General features: G+C 41.6%; 1 pseudogene; it reads right to left on the bottom strand.

The window, feature by feature from the left end:
* Window positions 1-2,431: 2,431 nt before the first annotated feature.
* LOC121823878 (28 kDa heat- and acid-stable phosphoprotein-like) lies at window positions 2,432-2,949 on the bottom strand (annotated as a pseudogene).
* Between the last annotated feature and the right edge of the window lie 15,945 nt (window positions 2,950-18,894).

Genomic DNA, 18,894 nt, shown 5'->3' with positions numbered 1-18,894 from the left:
GGGCAGAAGGCAAGTGCCAATACCCAACACCTGGGGCTGTCCTCTGACCTCCATATATATGCATGTCAACACACACACACACACACACACACACACACACACACACACACACACAATATATACTCACAGATACACATACATCACACACACCTGTACAAAGAATTAAACAATAACTGTATCTCACTGGAAATGGTATTTATTTACTTCCCTTCTCTAAACCTAATATATAATATTCTACTTTTCATACCTCTAACCTATATGTATATATATTCTCATTCATATTTCCTCTTTCCCATTACTTTCTCACTTCACTATTTAAATATAGATAAGCCTAGTCTTGGAATTAGTATAAACTTCATTTTCCTTAGCCAGCACCATATTTCTGCTGTCTGCAAACCACATAGATAAGTGCACTTGTCTTCTCCTGCAGTTAACACTGGCATGCTGTCAATCATTGTAGTTGTTGCTACTGTCAGCTTTTTTACTGAACATAATAAACCCAGGGAAGAACAGTTCATAGGGAGAGCTCATGTAAACGAGAAAGCCAATGCCCAATGGTAAGAAAGCCACTCACCTACTTACAAAGGAATCCTTGCAGTACCCCAGAGGTCCTGACAATTGGTATATATTTAAGCTAAATATTCAATTCTCAGACTCCTGCATGTATTTGGAAGAATTTACTTCAGTCATGTTTTTCAAAAAAATCATTAAATTTGCAACTCAGTGCCTCCCCCTCAAGCCAGATTGGAAAAAATCACTATTTACATTGGATACACTCCCGATTTCATCTGGGAAACTCCAGTGCTTTGGAGTTAAGAATTTCAGAGCCATAAGGAACTTCAGAAATCATTTTAATTCAAACTTCTTAATTTGCTGCCCTTCCAAAGCCCAGATTACTCAGGGGACTTCTCCACAGTCACACAGCTGTTTGGTGGCAGGGTTGGCACCATCACCAATGGAGTTTGGCTGCTAATCTTTAGATCTATTTTTATTACAAAAGACATTTTAGTAGACTTAGGTTAAATGGAACTGAAAATATCAATTAGAATAGCAGTTATCGGATTACTAGTTTACTGACAGGAATATATTTGCTAAATTTTAAAATATATAGATAAAATTCCAAGTGTTTAGATCAGAGATGGGCTTTAGGGGGTCCCTTGTAATGTAATATTATACTGTGTCTATTCCTCTCCGAGAAGGATACAGTTTTCATCCATTACTCAAGTTATTGGACCAGAAAAGACTGAAAATCAAAACTTGCAGCTTTCTTATGATTGGTTGGAAATAAAATCCAGAATCTACTGATTCAATGTTGGCTGATGCCTACTCACTGCCAGGAACTTTGTTAGAGGCTGTGGGTACTGAGAGAAATGATGCAGCAACCTTATAGGAGGGCTCTCCCATTTTCTGTCTGGGAAGGTTGGATATATTATGTATCCAGTAGTTGATAAAGCAATAGGTTACATTATCTGATTTTTCACTTCAGATTTTTGTTGGTCTAAAATCACTGTGTGATTCTATCACGACTGGGATAGAAACTGGAACCACTGTAGAACACACCTAGTTCTAGTCTTTAAGCCATAGATAGGGACATACCTGGCAGCATTTAGAAAGATCTCATCTCAAGTCTGCAAAAACTCAGCTGTGACTCCTACATAAGGGGCCATGTCTTACCCAGTTCTGGATGGTCACATCTCACAGAATATCACTAAGACGTGTATGTCTAAATCATTGTTCTATGGATTCTTTTGCCCCCCCCCAATAATGTAGTTTAATCTGCCAAATACATCAGTTGAATTTGTGGAGCCTGTCTTGTCTGGGTGATGCACAGTAACCAGAGGTTTCCTGAAATGGTCAACAGGTAGGGTTAAAATAGGGTTAAAAATGGACAATGGCCCTGACCAAGTAGATTGGAAAGGGTAGAGCAGGTCAAAGAGGAGATGCCTCTATTGGACAGAACGGGCCAGGCACAAACCTTGGACCCTTAGGGACACAAGCTCCTTGACGGCCCAGAAGAGTGAGTGCCCAGTCAACTCCCACAGCAGCTACCCTGCTAACACTAGCCCAGCCCCACCCCACCCCGACCCCCAACATGCAATCTACTGGGCAAATGAAATCTCCTTGCCCCACTTCCAAGGCACCCCACTTCAACCAGAGTTCCAAATTCTAAAATCAGCAAAAACATTCAAATGGTTATGTACACAATGCTGTCCTACATCTTTCTGTCTCAAAGATAACAGATTTCCCCCACAGCCTCCCCGCAATACCCCTGAACAATTTCTGTGCCAAGATGAAGAAGAGGGGTTCCAGACCAGTAGGGGCTCCTGGCCATGAGGGGCTTTTGCAGTGGTGTAAGGGTACAGGGTGGGCAAGACACTGAGGACTCCAGACTGCATGGCCCAGTTTCTAGCATCTCCTCCCACAGGCCAGCTTACCTTGTCAGGGAAAACAACTGCGTTTGTTCTCCTGACAAAGTTGCATCATCTTTGGCTGTCCTCTTCTTTCTTGCTGCCTCCTCCAGCATGGACGCTAGCCAATCAAGGCTAGCCTTTGCCTGCTCTGTCTTCCCAGCCAAATGCATGTTCTTGTAGTACTCGTTTGCTTTCTTCTCATTCTCTCCTCTCCCTTGGCCCATCCAGGCCCAGTGGCATAACCCTGGTTGTCTGTGCCACCCGACTGGGGTTCTCAGTACCAACGAGAATCCCCACACCCTTTTGCTTTTGCTGGTAGTCATCATCATCTTCATCTTCACTTTTGGGGTCACCTGAAGTTCCATCTCCACCTTCTTATTGTTTGTCTCCTCCTCCTTCTCCTCCTCCTCCTCCTCCTCCTCCTCTCCTTCCTCCTCCTCCTCCTTCTTTGAGCCTGCCCCTGGACATCAGTCTCCTCAGGATTTGTATACTGCCTCACCTGGCTTTTGTGGTCTTTCTGTCTACCTCCTCTAGGCATCTCTGTTCCACCTTCCACCAGGCCTTGAACTTACAGATTCTATCTTAAGGTCTCCCATAAAAATCTGTTGACTTTTCCTTACAGACAATTGACTACTTTCTCTCTGGATGGACTACAGCAGATAATGACTTGAATATTTCACCAGCAGGGCTATTCAGTGAGCAAAAGAAAACTGCACATTTCATTTGTAACTATACCAAGAACAGAATTTTAAAAATCAAATCTACAGTGCCAGGAGCTGTCAACTTGTTTGGGTGGCAAAGTATCCAAAATTGCTACTTTTAAGAAAGTAACAAAAATAACATCAAAACCTAAATACTTACAAAGCTCTTTACTGTTGCTAAGAAAAAAAAAAACTACAATGAAGGAATAGGAGGACAGAAAATACAGGTTTCATAACCAGAGTTCACGAAATTGTAAGACATTTTCTTGGAAAAGTAACATCTTTCTTTGTCATTAAGGATAGAAAGTGTGTAGTATAGAAAGTCAAATCTCTTCCTAGCTTTTAGTGGAAGTACCTTCCCAAGAGACTGTTAGACTTATAATGATGGGATAGTTAATTTTGAACAGAAACATCTTACTTGGAGATGCATCAGGGAAGATTTAAAGGGAAAAAAATCTTTGGATTGCTTAGCTCCATAGTACCTTAGGAAATCTAGATATGCTGGCCATTCTTGTGGTTTGGGGGTTTTGCACATGGATAGGACTATTGATTGCTTTTCTCCCTGGGCAGCTTAAATAGCACCTTCATGTTCTAAGAGACAAAGCTGCAAAGTCAGTTCCAGCTCAATCCCTCCTCGCCCTTGAAATGCATAGAGCCTTCAGCAATAGGGTCTTAAGGTCAAGTTCTGGAGGTAGCCAAGAGCAACAGCAATGGCCCAGATTATTCTGGAAGTTTAACTCCTGGCAAATGACTAGAAATGAGCTTTCTCCTGCTTGAAATTTGGGTGTTTGTTAGATCGTCTATGTTTCTTATGAAATTTTCACCCCAAGTTGGTTTACTTCCCCAAGTTAGTTTACTTAAAAAAATACCACGTGTGTGTGTGTGTGTGTGTGTGTGTGTGTGTTATCCCCACCTCTCTCTCTCTCTCTCTCTCTCTCTCTCTCTCTCTCTCTCTCTCTCTCTCTCTCTCTCTCTCTCTCTCACACACACACACACACACACACACACACACATATATATATATATATATATACATATACATACATACATATATATCATATAAGGCATTCTTTAAGCAAACATAAAATGTTTTCTTGTGGCTTTTTCAAGCATCCTTAGTGATATTTATCCCTCCTTTCTTCCTCTCCCTCCTTACGGTTCAGCCTCCCCCTTCCCAGCTACCCAGCTAGCCCCCCCGCCCTTTTCCCATCTCCCCCTTCACAGCATCTCTATCCTACTGTGTCCCTCTCTAGAGCTCATGCCCCATGGTCCCTTTTACTTTCCTTTTCCTGTGGTTACTCTAGGCCATATACTTACAGTTAAAGATTTAGAGCTCGGATCCACAAATAAGAGAGAACATGTGGTATTTGTCTGAGTCTGGGCTAGCCAGACTGAGTATAATATTTTCTAGCTCCATTCATTCACCTGCAAGTTTTAAGATTTTCATTTTTTCTTACAGCTAAATATAATAAAAGAAAAATGTGTATATATGCTAGAGTTTTGTCATCATTTATCAGCTGAAGGACATTTAGGTTGCTCCCGTTTCCTAAGCATTGTGGATGGAGCAGTGATGAACACATCTGAGCAAGCATCAGTGGAATCGGCCTTGAGTCCTTTGGGCATATGCCGGGGATTGCTATAGTGGGGTTGTGGGGTAGATACACTTTTAGCTTTTGTGGGTTTCTCCATACAGATTTCCAGAGTGGTTGCACCTGTTTGCAGTCCACCAACAATGAATGAGGGACCCCCTTTTCCCCATCCTAGTTGTCAGTTGCTCTTGATTGTAACCATTCTGACCGGAGCAATATGAAATCACAAAGTAGTTTTCATTTGCACTTCCTCTATTGCTAAGGATGTTGAACATGGTAGCTTTTGTTTCCCCTTTTCTCCCTCTACCTTTCCACACCTTCATTCTTCAATCTTTGATTCTAATACCTTTCTAAGAACCATCTGCCCCTCCTTTTAGACTTGCTTCTTGTTTCTCTCCTTACTTTTGGACACACAGCAGACCATTCACAGGTTTATATTAGGAAGATGAAGGGGGCTATTCTGGTATTGTGTTGCTATCTTCTTCACCTTGAGTGTTACATGGAGCACATTGGCCTTTGGCTACAACAGATGAATGATGACCATTTGTACTGTCTGATGTACTGCCTGAGGTTCTGATAGTACAGAGAACTGTGAAAAGCCTCATCTTAGAGTTAGAAGGACAGGAGTCATATTAGGCCATTGTCAATTGCCATGGGGTATCCCTGGATATGCTTATTCATCTTTGTCCTATTACCCATCATTTATCCAGTGCGTCTTCCCTTTGCCAGCACCCTGGTCCAGTGTGCTCACAGAAATTTATAAGAATGACTTCGGGGAGAGCTATCAACATGGTTGAGTGGAAGAACCTGTTATAAATATAATGGGTTTGTCAACACTGTTGTAAAGGGAAGAACAGAGTGTGGGGGAGACCAACAAATAGAGTAACACACCCTTCCTGGGTGGGCTGTGATGTGCTTTGAATTGGTAGTGATTTTTTTTTCCCTAGCTCATGAAAGGTGCAGATGTAATTACCAGGAAGGGAATGCAGCTCCTGTTCAAGAGGCATAAATTCATATGCCTTTAGGGGCAGACGAGTCATTTAAATATGCAAAATGGAGGGTGTAGGTGGAATATTAAAAGGGCCTGTGGCAAATTGGAGAGAATGTGCCCGTTTAAAGCCACTCAAGCTCAAAATAATTTCCTAAAAGCTCTTCTGTCCAAATAAACAAAAATCTGCATGTAGAGTATGTTTTTACTTTCAATCTATGATAGTGAGCATCCTAAACAGTGCATCTGAAGATCAGAAGCAGTCATAGATGGAAGAGTCAGGGTGAAGGTATGAGGCAGCTGTCCCTAACGGTGGAAACGCTGGTAGAAAGGATTAAGGACTTTTGTGATTACATGTTGATGGGCCTTCTGAATTGGTAGAAGTAGTTTGAAGCTTATCTTGAGTTCTTCACTTAGGTGGAGTGACACGATAAAGCTTTTGCTGTTGTTGTTGTTGGGTAATTTATCCCCATTGGAAAGTCAGAGTAGGTGTGATTCCAAGAGTTGGAGACACACAATGTACAAGTCCATGTGAGTTCAATGAAGTCTAAACCCAAGGTATCAATAAGAAAAGAGCATGACAAAAACAAAGTGTAGCAGGATCTTAAAAGTTCTTATTAATAAAATCAAACCTGAGCCAGGTATTGGGGTGAACACTGAAAGATCAGAGAAACAGAACAAGCCACAGCTAACCTCACCTGGCCAGTTCCTCAGGTGGTCCTGTTTCCTCAGACTGGAAGCCTCTGAGTCCTCATATCTGAATGGCTCTCAGCTGAACTGTTCTGCTCAAAACCTAAAAGCTTAACCAGCCAAATGCTTCTAGTTTCTGGTCCTCACGCCTTATATGCCTTTCTGCTTTCTACCACCACTCCCTGGGATTAAAGGCTCACTTTCTGGGATTAAAGGCATCACTCACCATGCTTGGCTGTATCCTTGAACAGATGGATTTCTGCCTCTGGAATGCTAGGATTAAAGGCGTGTGCTACCACTGCCTATCCTAAGTATTTAGTGGCTTTTCTGCTCTCTGACTCCAGATAGGTTTATTAGGGTACACAATATTTGGGGGAACACAATACCACCACAACAAAGGCTTTCTGATGTGGAATAAAACCATGTCACTGGAATTATTTCAGAGGATTATGGAAGAAATGTTTAATACCAGATGATGTTGACTGTGTCTGGGATTGGTATTGGAGAGCCTACTGATCCCTCCCCTTTCCTATTACCACAGCCTCAGAGTCAGGAGTATGGAGGAGCAAGCATGTGACCGAATGCTTCCTAAGCTGGTTTCTCTTTTACAGAAGACAAGTTCTGATTCAGAGTGAACTCGGCCATTTCCTCTTGACTTTTACATCCACAGGGACCATATATGCTGTAAGCATATATTTTTATTCAAAGAGAAAAGAAAAACTAAAAAGAGAAGATACTTACATAGGTATAAATATTACTCAATATTAAAACCAAAACCAAACCAAAACCCCACTAATACATCTTACAACTAGCCAGAATCCGTTACATTGCTACCATGGCAACCTTCAAAGGACATGTTCACAACCCCCCCCCAATTCCTTCCCAAACCCATATACCTGACAGTCATCCTCCTTAGTGAGGCTGTCTCTCTTACACTCCACCCACCAAGTGTAGATCCAAAGCAAAGAGGCAGAAAATAACATCTTCTACCAATCTGCTTGTCATTTAGAAAAAGCTCACTGTATAAATGTCATGGAAACAAGCTGTTCTTACAGAAAGAAGAGAGGAAAGCCCTTGCCTCACTTGCTTCCCTTTCAATTTTAATCTTCCTAATCAAAGGGTAACGCAAAGCAAATGTTAAGTGTTTGAAAGCAAATATCTGTGAAGATTGGCCATGGTGTGGTTCAGCTGCATTCAACTAGCTAGTAGGTTCCAAGCAGCAGGATCAAGCTCTCCAGTGAAGACAATGGCCGTCCAAGACAATACCCAGAGAATGGAATAACCCAAAGCTCTGGATAATAAGGCAGTGAGGAGTTTTCTTTTAATCAGGACTGTGAATCCTTAATAAAGTACTGCTTTAAAGGCTAACACATTTCTGTCTAACACACATTTAAAGGCACATAATGTAGAGTTCAACATGATACTATTGATAAAACTGAGCAATACCTCGATGAAGCCCTGCTCTCTGTTACAAATAAGAGGTCTGTGTGTTCTTGGCTGAAGAACATAGGGTGTTGTCAGAGAGTTCCATGGAAGCAATGTGAAAGCCAGAGATGCGAAGGCTTGTAGAGAAAGAGGCCTTTGAACTGAGCCCCAGAGAAGAAGCCATATTCTCACAACAGAATGAGAAGGGGAAGAGAGAGGCATTCCAGAGAATGAACTAAACTGTAACAGAGCTGGTGGTCGCCCACTGTAAACACTAGTAGAGTAGGAGGTCAGCCACTGAGGTAGAGTGGAAGAGAATGGCAGGCAGGAAATGAATCCAATGTTTACACTACAAGAGGAAGAATGCATCAAGTATGCTGCTCCAGGGCAGCTGGCTGAGTGGTCCTAGAATATCCATCCCCTAAAGCATAGGGCATTGGGGTGGACAGCTCCCTCTGGGACAAAAACCTTTACAATTGTGGGCGGGTTTCCGGCAGGCAATTTGCAGCATGCATGGAAGGACAGTCTAGAATGATGGCTATGCAGTTCTAGCAGGTGAGCCTGATGCACCATGCAGGTAATTTCTAGCTAGTGCAGTCTCTACCATGCAAATCAGGCCATCCAAATAAAAGTAATCCTGGTCACTCAAAGCTCAGACTCTTGGGTCTTACGCATTACACTTCTGTGGTATCAGATTCCATCATTCCAAGGCTACCAGTTTAGGAATTTAGGCACCACAATTATGAGAATTCCCCAATGGGGAACCAACTCCATTTTCTGATCTCTTATTAATGGCCTTCTCTTATCATAAATGAAAGTAAGAATATTATGATATCCGTGAAAGGCAAATACCCATTTTGCAAATTCATGGAAATCTCTAAATAACATCAGTACATCCCCCTTGGTCTAAATAGACACTGAGATATCCCAGTAGTATATTTCACTAGCCAATATCTGTACTTCACAGGCTGTTGACTTGCTGGAGGATGTGAGTTAACAGGGAAGGGAACTGATGTAGCATGTATGCTTGGGTTGGCCTAGACAAATGTGCCTATCACAGAGGTTAGATGGGCCATGAAGAAACTAAATTACAGAGGGTAACTACAGAGCCTTTGGAAGAAAAACTTCCAGAAAGTGAGAAGTTATGCAAGATTAGTTCAACTCATCATAGCTGGTCTTAGGTCAGAGAAGTGTGAAGGATCAGAGACCACAGAGCTCTATCTGTAGAATGGAGGTAATTGCCAAAAATTATGGCTTAATTACAACTCAAAAAAAATCCTACTAAGTGACTCCAGAGAGTCGGGCAGCATATAGGTTCTCACTTCCTATTTACTTCAAAAGAGCTAGATCCTGTGGTCAGGAGATCTTTTATAAAATTGCCAGAATTCTGTCTATCTAGCCCGAAGCCAGGAAGAGACTCGTGCATGAATGTGTAAGTCTTTGAAGGCTGAGGAAAGATTGCTGAAAGGGCATAGTTTAGGGCCAGGAGCTGTCCAATGGAAGTGCTGTAAAACTAGAGAATGTGTGTCTATTACTTGGATATGCAAATTGATAAAGTACAACATTTTCAGCCATGTAAGGAATTTATGACAGATCTGCATATAGCTTGTCAGTCTCACTGTGTTCTGTGGCACACTTGTTCTGATGAGGCTGGGGCCTGGGCAGAATACGTTGTGATGCAAAGACACTGAACTAGGCAGAACAGAAAGATAATGTTGCAGCAGGCAAGGGAACGCATAAAGGTCTGAGCTGGGCAAATCAGAGGCTGCTGGAAAAGGAGACAATAGGAATGCTTTGACTAAGGGCACATGTAACAAAGGCAAAGACTGGTGCTTATTTGGTTGGTTATTGTTTGTAAGAGAAAAGCAAAACTGACTAAATTTTCAATTATGAAAACTTAATATGCAAGAAACCACAGTCAGGCTTTAGAGTCAGTTGGATTTGATCCCGTGTGAGCCAATTATCAGGGAAGGGCTTTGAATGTAATTCGTCTTACTGGATGCATCTTCTAATTTGAAAAAAGAAGAGAACAATGTCTATATTTTAGAATTAGTTCTGGGAGGAAGAGATGCATTCTGTTCAACATAGTTCAAGATCCTTGAGAAACATCAAATGCATGGTGGAGAAAATTAAAAATATTTCAAATAATAAAAACTATACTCTTTTGTGATACATGATGGTAGCCACTTAGAGAATAAAATTATGTAGTGCTTCCTGGACTGTGGCAGAATTAGTGAAATTTGAGTATGGACTCATATTTTATCTGTAATTCAATACCAGCATTGAATTACTTCTCATCTTAATGTTGTCCAAAAAGACATAACTATAAGCCAGACATATGCTCTATACGTTCATGGCTCTTTCAAATATAGGGTTAGGGCAAATTTATAAATTAAATATAATTAAAGCTGTAAAATCAGGAAATTTGATTTGTAAATGTGAAAGAAACATTCTAAATGATGGCAATATGATTATCAACAACATTAGATTTGGTAGTAAAATATTTTGTCTACATATTTGTGCCTATATTTATTCTTTCACTTTGGGCAAACTAACACATAGATGTCAATTGAGTTATATTCAAACCTTCATTATTCGTAATATTAAGAACCCCAACTAGTTGCCTGACTCAGGGAAATAAACTCACACTATGACGTGCTCTGCCAATGACAATAAATTGAATACTGTGTGTTATTTGTTTTTCTTGTTCCTGTAACAAAAATACCCGACAAAGCAGCTTTAAGGAGAGGAGGTTTGTTTTATTTTTGCTTAGAGTTTCAGGTTGCCACAGTAGGGAAGACGATGCTGAACAGCTTCTCCTCTGGTGGGAGGAATGTGAACTAGTGGTTTATTTACTTGGTGGCAGCCAGTATACCAAGATAGACTGGAACAGGCCGAACTGTAGCCTTCAAAGGCTGGTCCACTTCCACTATCCAGGCTCTACTTCCCCTCGAGGATCCACAGCTTTCAAAATGATGCCCCAAGCTGGGGACTGAGCAGTCAAAGCATGAGTGTCTGAGAGACATTTCAGATTATGCAGTTACATTCCAACCCTACAGGCCTCCAATGTCCACAGTCTTCTCAGAATGTAAAATGCACTTAGCCCAGGTTTGAGAGTGCTCATAGTCTTTTGCATATTGAGTTTTCTTTATTCATGAGAATGTCATGGATATAATGAAGCATGCTCATAAACATTACCCATTTCCCTCCCCCCACAACTCTTCAGAACAGTCCTAATGTTGTCCAAAAATCCAAACTGTCTTCTGAGATTCAAGGCAACTTCTTCTGTGCGAGCCTCTATAACATAAAAAGAGAGCTACATGTTTCTGTATGCTATAGAACAGAATAAATAAACCCCTTCCATTCCAAAGGGAATAATGGGAGGGTAACAAGGAAAATGTGGACCAAAGTAAGACTGAAACCTGGTAAGACAAACATTAAATCCTGTGTCTTTGTCCAGCATTTCAGAAACACCATGACATAGTCTGTGTTCTAATGGACTTTGTCTTCCCTGCTTCTGAATGAAAAAAGAAATAAAAAAGAAAAGAACATGGCTGCTCCTAGGTGTGGTGGAGGAGGAAGTTTATTATCGATAAAAGGGAGAACATAGCCAGAAACAGGGACATCTGTGAGAGTCAGGAGTGGACATGGCCAGACTGAGCTGGGCCATGTGGGGAGAGAGGAAGGGAAAGGCAGAGGGGAGAGAGGGGAGCCAGTGAGGAGGCCCAAAGGAGAGTAGATGAAAGGATCAGGAAATCAAAATGGTTGGGTTATACAGGGAAGAGCCTCTGGGGGAAGGGCAGGGTATGCTAGCCACACCCTGTAACAAATAGTGACTGAGGGATGCTCGGAGAACCTGGCGTTTTGATATGTATGTTAAGTAGGCACCTCAGCCTCTTGTCCCAGGGTTTGAGACTTAGCACCTCTATGGTGTGGCCTTTGTGGTACAGCTAGTCTCTCTTACGTGGTCTCCACAGGGTCTCTTTGGCTTTCCTCAGAATTTATGTCGTGCGTTTCGAACATCTCCACCTTAGCTAGAGCTTCACCTGCACAACTTCCTGCTGTCATTCCGTTTGGGGTTTTTGTGTGGAATCCCACCCATCTCTACATGGGCCTCCCAGGCTTTCCTCTGGAATCTGGGTTCAGGCTTCCATGACGCTGTCATTCTTGTGTTCTGCCTGCCTACAAAACATTTCATGTTCCTCTCACCATTTACCACATGGATGATTCCACGCTCTGCTGCCAGTGTGAGATGTAGCCAGGACCACCTGGACCATGACCACGGAAGATCGAGTGCCTGGGCAGCTGAACTTGGAAAAGCAGTTCATTGTGTGGAGCTCTTTTCCATTGGAATATCTGGGACAACTTTCCTTGTTTAGGTTTCCTGCCTCCCCTCCCCAGCTCCTCACTCTTCTATCAGATAAAGTCTTTCAAAGGAGTTTGTATTTTCATATGCTGGGGCTTTTACAGGGAGGGTTCTCACTAGCAGGAAGCTTTCCTACTGTCTCGATGAAAATTCTGGTTTCTATTTATTGACATGAATCTCTTTACTTATTACCTCTGCTTTGTCTACACTGTTGTGACTTTAAACGCACTCACATGCCATTCCATGCCAAACTGTGCATTTTTTTTCATTTTATTGTACTTATTGGTCTTCTTTTCTCTCTCCCTCTATCACTCCCTCCCTCTACCCATTCCTTTGTCTCCATCTCTAAAGAGCTTTGAGAATAACATAGCCTGACAGTTATTCTTTCGTGCAATTTCCAAATCCAATAAATAAGTCAATCGTTTTGAATTCAGTCTCCTTTATATTTTGAGGACAGAAGCAAAATATAGCCAGATTCATTGCTAAAATGTAATGCGAATGGCCTCATGAGCACATTCTTTCCTGTTTGTGTTTGTTTGTGTCCTGGTCATCTAAACTTCCAACAGAATGCTCTTTCTAAGCCCTGCTTACAGAGTGATTAGAAACGTCTCCAGCTCACCTTTCCACCTCTTCTACAATTCCTCCCACAAAACATTTCACAGGCCCCAAACCTCGTGATCAGATCGTTCACACTAAACATTTCAGGGATCAGTACCAATTTTCAGCATTAGCTGCTTTTGTCTGGTTACAATCATTGTACCCAAGATCCAAGAAAGCAAGATTTACATCTGCACGTGGTTTCAGGGAGGTTTCAATTTGCAAAGCAGGGAAGGCAAAGGAGACTGTCTCCATCCTTAGAGTAGGAGCACAAGGCTGTGGCTTAGTGTTGTGGTAGCAGAGAGAACAGAGAACCTGATTGGAGCAAGGCTTGGGTTGTGACGTTCATAGACCCTCCCCCCAGCAACCCACTTCTACCAGCCAGGTTCCACTTCCTAAAGGCTCCCTAGTCTTTAAAATAGTGCTCCAGTCCAGGGGGCCAAGCATTGAAAACATGAGACTATGGAATATATTTTAGATTCAAACCATGACAAACTACTTTCAACATACTAAAACATAATGGATAGTTACAAAACTATTTTGTTCATTGAAGAGAAGGTTAAAATTGAAATGACTTTTAAATTTGTCTTTATAGTTCACCCAATCATGAGAAAGAATAAAATTCTTAATTGGTAATGTAGTATAATTACTAATTAATATATAGGAACAATAAAATTTGAAAAATTCTGCATTCAACAGAAGTAAATTATTTATATCTGATTATAAAAAATTGCTACCCTGCTTATACTTTGGCTGGCCACATGACAGATAAATTCTACTTCTCTGTTCTAACTACTGCAAACCTTCTTTTATATATTTGCTAAGATGTTTGGACTTTTTGACAAGCACATAATTGCAAACTTAAATGCAAATGTGGTCCCTAAAATCATTTCACAGTTCTCATTTTAGGATTATTCTCCAGAAAATCTTATGTGATGAGTAGAAATTTCAGTCTACACAGCTATAATTTTGGTTAATTTGAGGTTCCACAATGTCTTAGTTTACTTTCTGTTGCTATAACATAACTCATAAAACTGGCAAAATTATAAAGAAAAGAGGTTTCTTCTGGCTGACAGTTCTTGAGGCAGTTGAAGATTGGGAGGCCACACTGGAGTAGGGCCTTATACTACATTCCTATGGCAGAACAGTAGAACAAGTGGATCTCCTACAGAATGACAAACCATGAGGCTCTCACTTGCTTTATGAGCCTCTGGTCTTGTGAGAAAGTTATTGGCCCATCCTCATAACCATCTTAACTCCTGAAGTCTCCATTGCCTTTCAACACTAGTATGTTGGGAATAAAATACATTTTGGATGGGCAAACCATATTTAAACTATAGCACTGAGGATTTAACCAGAGTCCTGTTTTAGTTCAGAGACCCGTATATGTCTTAGATATTGTTTCTTAGGGTAATCATCCAGACTAGACCCTGTTGATGAGATGCCTCATTTTTAACTGTTGCTTTCCTGGGGTTCTCTGCATCCTAAGGTACAGCCTTAAGACCCTAGGCTTCCCAGCTCCCAGTAGTCTGTCAGTGTCTCTGTCACAGAGGAGATGTTGAGCTGCCTCTACATTAATCTGGCTTCAGAAGCTTTGCTTGGGTCTGGCACATAGATCATTGTGCTACTCCATTGCCAAAGCCTGGTGTGAAGAACACTGTGAGAGTGTGTCAGGCTATATCCTCAGACATAACATGCAAACATTTTGTCTGTTCCTAAAGTATGACAGATGTGACAAATCCTTAAAACTTGCCACTCCTCTGAAATCTTCTTAGGAATTGGGGACACAAATCCTTTTCTTCCCTCTTCACATGTCTCATGGGTTCCATCTTTTCCCTGAGTCTTAACACAAGAAGCAAGTCTCATTCTTAAGGGAATATAAATATCTAATTTTTTTTTTTAATTTCTATCTAATTTTTCTCCCACAGATCTTATAAGGGGCTTTTTAAAAATCAGTTTAAGTAAATTGTAATAAGGAAAGGCATAAACATATTCTCATGTTTTTCTTTTTTGAATGTGTCAGGTGGTGACTCTATTTCTTTTCAGCTCCAGACTCAACAATCTGAGTGGTAGGAAAAGGATGCTCTCTTAGGAGATATTGGCCAGAGACACTCCCAGAGGCCCCTAAACAATTCTTATCACTTTTCTTGGTTGCCCACCAAGGAATAATAAGACACTATTGCCGAAGACATAGGATACCTTGGGTAGAAGATACAGAGAAATCAAACTGGGACTGAGCAGGAAGCCTTTTCCCTGCTAGCCAGTTTTCATAGTGGCAGAAAATGCACTACAGATTTCCAGAAGAGAAAGGCACCAGTGGTATTACCCAGTTGTAAGCTATATGAACTACAATACCAACCTGTCAGGTAAGGTATCCTCACTGCAACAGTGGCATGAATGTTATGGGGACAACCGTGAACTTTCTGATTGGTTCTGAGCCCATAATCCACAAAGGCGAGTTTATGCCTGGCACTGTAAATTCAAGTCAAAACTCAGGGCTGGGGAGAACTTAGGCTCCAGAGGGGAATTTACTACTGTTGTGTAGTGATATTGTTTAGTACCAAGTTGCCTTCTAAATACTTAGGCCTCTAGTCACAGACAAATGTGACTCTCAGTCATAATCACAGAAACTTTTCTGCACAATGAAGGGCAGCGAGTGCATATGTTAATGACTACTCAAGGAACTAAGTCTAAGTGATAGTTGAGTGTTCAGCCTGAAATAAATAGTTTTATTTGAATAGTTTTTAAGTAATAAAATTGGGTAATAAGAAATAATCAGCTTGTAGAGAGTATGGTAGTGGATATCTATAATCCCATAATGAAACATGAGGACCATGTCTAGCCTGAGCTAATCGTAAGGTCCTGTACCAAGAAACTAAATGGCTACTCCCCACTTTCTCTTCTATCAGGTTCAGTATAACTGGATTTGTGTTGAGGTCTTTGATGCACTTGGACTTGAGTTTTGTTAATGGTGATAGATATGGATCTATCCAAATCTTTGCATTCTTCTGCATGTGGATACCCAGTTATTCCAGCACCACTTGTTGAAGATGCTTTCTTTTCTCCATTGTATAATTTTGGCTTCTTTGTAAAAACATCAAGTGACCGTAGCTGTGTGGATTTATGTCTGGTCTTTCATTTGATTCCACTGATGAATGTGTCTGTTTTAATGCAAATATCATGCTGTTTTTATTACTATAGCTCTTTAGTAGCTCTTGAGATCAAGAATATAAATACCTTTGGAAGTTCTTTTATTGTATAGAACTGTTTTAGCTATCCTTTTTGTTTGTTTGTTGTTTTTCCATGTAAAGTTGAGTATTGTTCCTTCAAGGTCTGTAAGGAATTATGTTGAAATTTTGAATGCATTAGCATAGGAAACAATTCCTTGAATAGAATCCCAGTAGCACAGATACTAAGATTGACAATTAATAAATGGGACATCATGAAATTGAAAATCTTCTGTAAGGCAAAGGACACTGTCAATAGGACAAAACAGCAGCCTAAAGAATGGTAGCCAACCCCACATGTGACAGAGGGCTGACCTCTAAAATATATAAAGAACTCAAGAACTAGACATCAACAGAACAAATATCCAATTGAAAAATGGGTACTGACCTAAACAGGGAGTTCTCAATAGAAGAATCTCAAATGGCAGAGAAACACTTAATAAAATGTTCATCATCCTTAGCCATCAGGGAAATGCAAATCAAAATAACTCTGAGATTCCATCTTACACCTGTCATAATCGTTAAGATCAGAAACACAAATGACAACTTATACTGGAAAGGATGTGGAGCAAGTGGAACATTCATTCCTTCGTTGCTGGTGGGAGTGCCAACTTGGACAGCCACTTTGGAAATCAGTGTGGTAGTTTCTCTGAAAACTGGGAATCAATCTTCCACAAGACTCAGCTATACCACTCTTGAGCATATACCCAAAGGATTCTCAATCATACCACAAGGACACTTGCTCAACTATGTTCATAACAACTTTATTGGTAATAGCCAGAACCAGGAAACAACCTAAATGTCCCTCAGCTGAAGAATGGGTAAAGAAAATGGTACATTTACACAATGGAGTATTAATCAGCTGTTAAAAGAAATGACATCAGGAAATTTGAGTGCAAATGGATGGAACTAGAAAAAAATCATCCCGAATGAGGTAATCCAGACTGAGAAAGACAAACATGGTATGTACTTACTCATAAGTGGATACTAGATGTAAAGTAAAGGATAACCATGCTACAGTCCACAGACCCAGAGAGGCTAAGTGACAAGGAGGACCCGAAGTCGATGCGTAGATCTCCTAGCAAAAAGGAAATAGAGGAGAACTCCTGGTTGGACTGGGGTCAGGTTGCCATGGGAACTTGAGAAAGTAGGTTGTGCAGAGGGGTAGAGTGCTGAGAGAGATGACTGGAAAGGGGGCTCTTCAGAGTCCAGTAGAAGTCTGACACAGGAAACTCCCATGAGTCAACAAGGACGGCCCCAGGTAAGACTCCTGGCAGCAGTGGATGCATAGCCTGAACTGGCCATCCCATGATCAGATTGGTGACTGTCATCATCCGAGAGCTTTCACCCAGTGACTGATAGAGGCAGATTCAGAGAGGATCAGGGCCAAACTCTGGGAGTCCTGCTGAGGAGAAGGAGGGGGGATTGAAACAGTAGGGGGGTTGCTATTAGGTACATTGCAGGAAACTCCACAGAAATGGCTAGCCTGGCTCATAGGAACTCACAGAGTCTGAACCAACAACCAGGCAGCCTGAATGGGACTCACCCAGGCCCTCTGCATATATATGACAGTTGTGTTGCTTGGTCTATTTATGGGACTCCTGGCAATGGGAGCAGGTGCTGTCTCTGGAGCTTTGGCTGGCTCTTGGGAACCTATTCCTCATGTTGGATTGCCTTGCCTAGCCCGAATACGGTGTGTGTGTGTGTGTGTGTGTGTGTGTGTGTGTGTGTGTGTGTGTGGTCTTAAGGCAGCTTGATATACCATGCTTTGCTGATGCCCATGGGAGGCCTGCCCCTTTCTGAGTGAATAAGGAGGAGGGCTGAATTAAGGGAGGGGTATAGGGGAAGGGGGGAGGAAGTGTGAGGAAGCAAGGGAGGGGAAGAGAGGAGAGGCTGCAGCCAGGATTTAAAAAAAAAGAAACTAGGAGGAAAGTATTAAATAATCTTATCTTGTTCATAAGCTTATATTTTATATTTTAGGGCATGCAGAGTGGGAGTTCTCAGGAAACCGAATGCATTTATGGGAAAGGAAGTTATTCCCTATATTAAATATACTTTAGAAATAGATACTGAAAGCATCCTCATCTGTACAATAGAAATGTACTTATGCTACTGAAAGGATTAGATAAAACTTGTCTCTGACATAGTTAAAAAGAGCTGGGTCATGGAGAGAGACACAAAGGCCTTCCTAGGCTTGTGAAGTGCTGCGGGAGGCAGGTGAGCAGCAGTTTAAAAGCTCCTCTGTCCATCTTTCTGACGGGCTGCAGCGTGTGGCTACTGCCCCTTTGTGTTCAGGTTTGAGCTGGACCCACAATGTGAGCTGGCTTCTAACACATCTTCAGTCCTTCAGAATGGTTGGGTCATATCTCTGCTGCACACACTGTCATCTGGGGGGGCGTACACTTTGGGGCAGAAGAATGTATTATTGGAGAAAGGGCATTTTATGGGGAAGGGAGTACAAGTGGTTTTTAAAAGTCACCTGGGAAACGTGTGAAACTGTAATGGGTACTCAGTATTTCTGGGTACGCTGACTTGACATCTTCAATAGCCGCACTAGAAGGCATCCTTCACCAGTACATGCATTTGTTTTCTGCCTAGCCTAACAAACTGATACAGACCATGACAAGAGGGTCCTCCAGCAGTGATGACAGTGGCGTGGAGAGCTGTCTACTGCACAGTCCTTGTTGCTGGATACTCCAGTCAATCCCCTCCCCATAGGATTTTGTCAGACAACCAGATGAATATTTTTTTTCTTAGTGGAATGACATGACAATTCAGATGGAACACAGGAGTGACAACAGTGTGTTGTTATATGCTGGGAGAAGCTGGAGCCCAAGACCCACAAGGATAGATTTGGAAGAGGAATTGAACCCTTTAGTCCTTCTCTCGTAGGTGACTTC

The sequence above is a fragment of the Peromyscus maniculatus genome, chromosome 19, assembly GCF_049852395.1.
Source record: "Peromyscus maniculatus bairdii isolate BWxNUB_F1_BW_parent chromosome 19, HU_Pman_BW_mat_3.1, whole genome shotgun sequence".
NCBI lineage: Eukaryota > Metazoa > Chordata > Mammalia > Rodentia > Cricetidae > Peromyscus > Peromyscus maniculatus.
This window is presented reverse-complemented; position numbering and strand designations above follow the sequence as displayed.